General features: G+C 44.6%; 1 pseudogene; it reads left to right on the top strand.

Moving 5' to 3' along the window:
* Window positions 1-5,551: 5,551 nt before the first annotated feature.
* LOC147464969 (antifungal protein ginkbilobin-like protein pseudogene) lies at window positions 5,552-6,311 on the top strand (annotated as a pseudogene).
* Window positions 6,312-6,709: the final 398 nt, after the last annotated feature.

Here is a 6,709-nt window from a genome sequence, read left to right as displayed (position 1 = left end):
GTGACTTTATTTCTAAACGTTTGAAGCGGCTGACTGTTCCTAGCAGCTACACACCTCTACCTACTCCGCCAGGAGCCACCCCACTCGACACTCCTCGCTTCGGGGCCCAAACGCCGGTGGAGACACCTGACGTCCGTACCCCCATCAACAGGCCGCTAGAGACCCCTGCCGGGACACCCAGGTTCACGCGTCACCGGCCAGAGGGCTTGCCTTACTCCGTCGACTTCAGCGGCGGCATCATCATGGATGATGACGGCAAGAAGGTGATCTCGCGCATGCGTGGTCTTTGCTCTCAGCTGTTTAGATACTACATACTAAACAAATGGAGTGAAGTACCAAGTGATTTAAAAGCCAGAGTCATCAGCATACTTCATGATGAGTTTCCCGTTCCAACACGGGATCAACACTTCAATGAAGACCTGATGAAGATTCGAATGCGCGAATACTGCAAACACAAGCGTTCCGAAGTGCAAAAAGAAATCAAGCATGGGTGGAACAGGTCAGATTGGCTGGCCAAAGAAGATTGGAAGAATGCGAAGAAAGCAGTGCGCGAGAATCCCGACAAGTGGAAGCAACAAAAGAATGCAGCCAGAGCGCGAGTAGAGGCAGGGAGCTCGCACCACTTGGGGAGCGGTGGATGGGCATCATTTGAGGCCGATTTTGTAAGTGTTTTCGCATTGCTCTTTATGTTCGATAGTTTAGGGTTTATGAGTTTTTTAATTCTAACATAATGAAATCTTTGTATGTTTTGACAGTGGTCGATGACAGGACGTGATCCCACACCGTACGAGCGCGAGTACGCAGGCAGGAAGGGCTTAAACGCCCTGATGGACATTCTCAGTTCTCGCGGCGGCATGGTTAGTATTAGGGTTTACTCTTTTCTTTTTTTTGTATTGTTTTATAAATGTCGTTATATGTTTATACTTACTGAAAGCTGTCTTATTGTCTTTTTTTGCAGAATCCGACAAATACGCAGCATGGACGCGATGAGACGTCTGACTAGACGACGTCAGTTTAGCCGTAGCTAGATAGCATTTGTTTAGGGTTTCTCATAGCTTATGTATCATGAGACGGATTTTATACGTCTTTTTGAACCATGTATATTATTACATTTGTCACCGCAGTTCATTTTGCCAATCAATTCTTTATGCCTATGATGTTGTACAATTGTCATTATTACATTTGCCAATCAATTCATTTTGCCTATGATGTGTACAATTGTCAATTTTACGCTTGTCAATTTTGCAAACAATGCGTCTTGTGGGTGACTATTTTGGGTCTATTATCTACCCTTGCACTTTTTTTTAAAAAAAGTGAATCAAGTACAATATGGTTGATGGGTGGCAGGGCATTCAATGCCCTGTCACCAAAAACAATTTCTCTCGGGCGTCGCTATAACCGTCGCTATTTATGGCTCTGGAGCGTTGCTATAAGCGTCGCTATAGACTTCTGTGTAAACGTCGCTATAACCATCACTATGAGCGTCTCTATATAGCGACGCATATAATGACGCCTATAGCGACGCTCTCATAGCGACGCTTTTAGCGACGCTGGGGGTTATAAAAACCCAGTGTATTTCCGTCGCTAACAGCGTCACAAGAGCACACAACCTCTTGTAGTGTTCGCCCTCTTGACGCCACTAGATGCCATCTGACGCACCTGCTTACCTCATGTCGTCGGCCCACGGATAGCTTCCTCGAGAAGTTTTACGCGCTACCAACTCCTCATTATTGTAGAAAAACACACTGGTACTAGTAACGATGAAAATTGATGCACTATGTACATGCTGTCCGGCCTATACACATGTGGGCCCCACGTAACCACCTAGCTCTGGAAAATGGGAAATTCTTTATTTGATGCACCATGCATGTGTATGTACATATGCAAAATCCCTTGCTCCAAAAACCTCTTGACAACGCTATCATCTCTGGCACCCAAAATCCAACAAAGTCATTCATAGCTCACACATGATTTTCAATGAATTAAAAATGCACAAGAAGCCCATTAAAGAAGTTCAGTACAGATGCGTCCGTTTTGAGGATGTAGCCTTCGAAACACCTCAATTCAATAGTGTTGCACCTAATCCTCAAGTGCAAGATACTACTATTGCTCCGGAGAGAGGAGAGTCCAAAAATCATGTACTGTGACACTCTGTAAAGTATCACATGTGCCTGAGCGGTTTGAGCCGAGTATACACGACATTTTGGTCACTGATGACAGTAGAGATCCAACCTGCTACAAAGAATCTATACAAATGGACGATAGCATTAAATGGGAGCACGCTATGCAATCAAAATACAATTGGATTTTGGCTAATGAGACATGGGATTTGGTTGAATTACCAAAAGGAGAAAATGCTTTACCACTTGCAAGTGGGTGTACAAGAAGAAGTATACAGCGGAAGATCCCGATCCTAGGTACAAGCCTCGTCTAGTTGCCAAGGGCTTCAAGCAACAAAAAGGTGTACATTTTGATGAGATTTTCTCTCCAGTAGTCAAGATGAGTACATTTTGCACTGTGCTTGGCTTGGTTGCTATCCAGGATATGGAATTTTTCCAAATGGACGTGAACACAACATTTCTTCACAGGGATCTAGATGAAGATGCTTACATGAAACAACCATAGGGTTTCGTATGTGACACCCAAAAGCCAACGAGGGCAGAATTGGTTTGTAGACTTAAAAGGGCACTCTATGGCCTCAAGAAAGGTTCTAGGCAGTGGTACCAAAAATTCAACAAATTCATGCAGTCTCAGGGTTACATAAGAAGTCAAGAGGATCACTGCTTATACACAAAGAGGTCGAATGATGGTTCTTTAATCATCTTGATCTTGTATGTAGATGATATGTTTATCGCAGACAAATCAATATATGAGATCAATCAATTGAAAAAGATGATAAACACTCAGTTTTCCATCAAAGATTTGGGAAATGCCAATCACTTTCTTGGTATGCAAATCAAGAGAGACAGGCAACGTGGAATTCTTGAATTATCTCAAGAAAAGTATATCCACAAAGCCTTACAACGTTTTAGTATGCTGGGGGGAAGTCACAAAGTACCCCAATGCAAGCGTACTCCAAACTTAGCAAGGACGATTCTCCCAAGACAGTGGCTAAGAAAGAGGAAATGGCGAAAGTGCCATATTCTTCAGAAGTTGGCAGTTTGATGTACGCTATGGTAGCCACAAGACCAGACATTGCACATGCATTGGGAGTTGTTAGTAGGTACATGGCGAACCCTGGCAAGAAGCATTGGGAAGCATTGAAGAAATTTATTAGATACTTGAAGGGTACAACTAGCAAGTGTTTACGCTTCGAAAACAACGATGCATCTATTGTAGGTTACACGGATGTGGATTATGTGGGTTGCGTGGACCGTAGAAGATGCACATCTGGCTATGTGTTCATGTTTGTAGGAGCAACTATCTCTTGAAGATCACGTCTCCAAGATTGCACCTCTGCATCTACCACTGAGGCAGAACATGTTGTTGCGTCTGACACAAGAACGGAAGCCATATGGTTAGTTCGTCTAGTGGGAGATTTTGCCATTCACACGAGGTTCCAATATTGCATTGTGATAGTTAGAGTTCCCTCAAAGTTGAAACACATAGAGGTGAGATACCATGTCATATGAGATGCATTGGCTGACAAGCGCATTGAGCTTGTCAAGGTTCACACTGACGACAGCCTCACAGATGCTCTTACGAAGAGCCTAGCCTCAGAGCGATTTGCACATTGCATAAATAAAACTTATAGGTGCAGGATGAAGCATAAGAGATGCTTCATCAACTTTGTATAGACTAATTATATTGATGTCACTATTGGCCACGATGACCTTCAAGTGGGAGGTTATTGGGATGTAGGCTAGGTGGCCATGGGAAACCACCCTTACACTTTTTCTTCCTAATCAATATAGGGAGAGAAAGTGAGAGAGTTGACCATTCTCTCACTTTCCTCTCCACTAACCCACTGTGCTGTGCAGCTTCTCCTTCATCCCCTTCCCCCTTCTCCTTTCCTTCTCTTGCACACTCCACAACAAAACCCATGACTAGGTACCTTTGGTTGCAATCTGGCTAATAGCTTAAACTCCATGCTAGGTCGGGTGCTGAGAACTTCTCCCCTATGCAAATGCTTCTGTAACTCCGATGTATATTGAGATTGTATAGTTTTTGCATAGACCCCTAGGGAGGGGTATCTCTAAAAAAGGGATGAACCTAGTGCTACATGCTCGCGCTAAGCACATGGAGGTACAATACCATTAGGTTTAGAAGGAGAGACTCTCGGTATCAGAGTTCAGCCTCGCATATGTGCTTGTATAGGATAACCTTATGTTTTTTCACAAGGCATTTCCTGATGAGAATTTCGAATATTTTAGCAATCCTTAGACTTATTCCCTTTTGTGGATTGATCACCCTTCATAGGGTTAGGTAATTTGCTACACGAGTATTGGCACACGTTCTCTACATCACTTTGATAGGGCTCTGCGAGGTCACGATATGGTAGTGATGTCAATGGAAATACTTAGGACCATTCAAGTCGTTTTTACTCACTAGGAGGTTTTTTCCTCCATTTTTATGCTTAGATCGTGAATATTCCCATAACCCTAGCGTGAGGTAGGGAAACTATTGCATTGCATGCCATTCTCCATCCAACCTCTCTCCTTTTTATAGACTTCTAGCCTGTCTTTAGGAGACGAGTAAACCTTGCATGCTTATCGTAGGGCCATGCCTCCCTAGTCTTATCATTGTGCTACCCTTGAACCTTGCATGCCTAGCCTAGGGCCGTGTCCCCATGGTCCTGCCATTTCCCTGACATTACTCCTCCCTTTTTTTATCCTTGAAAACAAAAGTGGGTTATTTCTTCCACTTAATGACTTCTAAAATGCTTCATTGAAGATAATTGTTGCTCGCTCTCTCTCTCTCTCTCTCTCTCTCTCTCTCTCTCTCACACACACACACACACACACACACACACACCGAGAGACTCTCTCTCCCTCTCTCTCTCTCTCTCTCACACACACACACACACACACATAGACACAAACTCTCTCTCTCTCACACACACAGGTTTTACCTTGTGTTTGTGTGGGCCTTGCACTTGCTTAAGAGAAAATGTACTAACAATAGTGTTGGATTTTCAATGGTTGATATGTTTTGCTCCGGAGTATTAATTAGGTGTTGACTTTGTGTTGAGTCGAAACTCTTCCTTCTTCTTGTTGGCTGAGGTGAAAGTGGTTTCGAATGGGAGGAATTTACCTGGAAAAGTTATGACCTTCGGGATGCATTTTATTTGTGCAAGAATGCCCAAGTGCGTAAAGGGCACCCACGAGCACGATGAGGAGAACTGGCGCAGTCTGGAAGAGTCACAATGAGGAGCCCAGGTGAAGAGACTTTCTTTGACTTTGGGACTTTGGGCGGGGCGCCTAATTGGGGGAAAGGCACGTGCAGGTGAGAACTGTAGATAACGGTATGTATGTGAAGGTGGGCTTGACTCCAAAATCCACAGGCGTGCGCGTATGCCTGCTGCATTCATGCAGGCGATCAGGAGCTATAAATAGAGCAAGGGGGGGCGAGGGTGATGGCATTGCATCCCTCATTCCCTGCATAATATAAACCAAGAGTACAATCACACAAAAATGAAGAGCTGCGCGACCCTTTTGCTCATCCTCCTCATTGCACAGGCAAGCCCCGCCTGCTTCCTGATCGTGGGCGCTGATTCTTACAATTACACCGTTGTGTCATCCACCTGCGACCCGCGCGGCATGATCCCGCAGGGCAGCCCCTTCTGGGGCCATCTGGGATTTCTGCTACAGCAGCTGGCGGAAAACGCCCCCTTCACGCCCTCCCTCTCCTTCAAGACCCGCGTCGGCGGCAGTGACTCCCCCGCCTTTGGCCAGGCCGCCTGCCAGGCCTCCTGCCCGCCCGCCCAATGCCAGGCCTGCCTGCGCCAGCTCTCCTCCGACATCTGGCGCGTCTGCAACAGCGCCTTAGGCGCCCGCGTCGACTACCCCGACTGCTGGATCCACTACGAGTGCTTCTACTTCTAGCTTCTAGACCTGATCACTTTACTATGTTAGCATTTGCCCTTACTAGAAAACGGTTATTTGGTACCCTATCAATGTAATTCTCGCTTTACTTGACTATAGTTTGGAAGCAAACCTCCCCACTCTAGTCTCTAGCTACAAGTACACCTCCTCCTTACAACTTCTCACATCATGAGATTTATGGAAGTGTATTTCTCTCTAGAGTGCTCACTTTACTTGAAATGTACTTTCAACCACGGGCTAATTGAAGTAATCTATGCATTTAGCTTATGCTGTATTGACTAAAAAATTCCTTACAATAGATGTCATGTCTTTCTTCTCGCATCAAATTTCTTCAAAGAAGCTGCTTCTCTACTACTTATTGTTTGTGAGGGAGGTTTAAAGATATAACATGCCAAATCAACCACGAAATGTCCCAGTTCACAACAGTGTTCCACAACTCCATTTATGAATGGTGTCCACTTTGGACTGATCCATATGAAGGCTTGTATAGAAGATTATATGTCCCTAATCGTGAATTGTAGTCTTCAAAAATTCACATATGGGCTCTTTAGCCATTAATCATTGCTACCTTGTAACTGAAAGTATCCTACAATAGGGAAATGGTAGGCATAAAGGGCGATGGATGCTTAAAATTGAAGGTATAATGCATGTTTATGTCCGTATCC

Source organism: Adiantum capillus-veneris, chromosome 1 (genome assembly GCF_014529385.1).
Source record: "Adiantum capillus-veneris isolate H3 chromosome 1, ASM1452938v2, whole genome shotgun sequence".
NCBI classification, from domain to species: domain Eukaryota; kingdom Viridiplantae; phylum Streptophyta; class Polypodiopsida; order Polypodiales; family Pteridaceae; genus Adiantum; species Adiantum capillus-veneris.
Note: the sequence above shows the minus strand (reverse complement) of the source record. Positions and strands in the feature narration are given on the sequence as shown.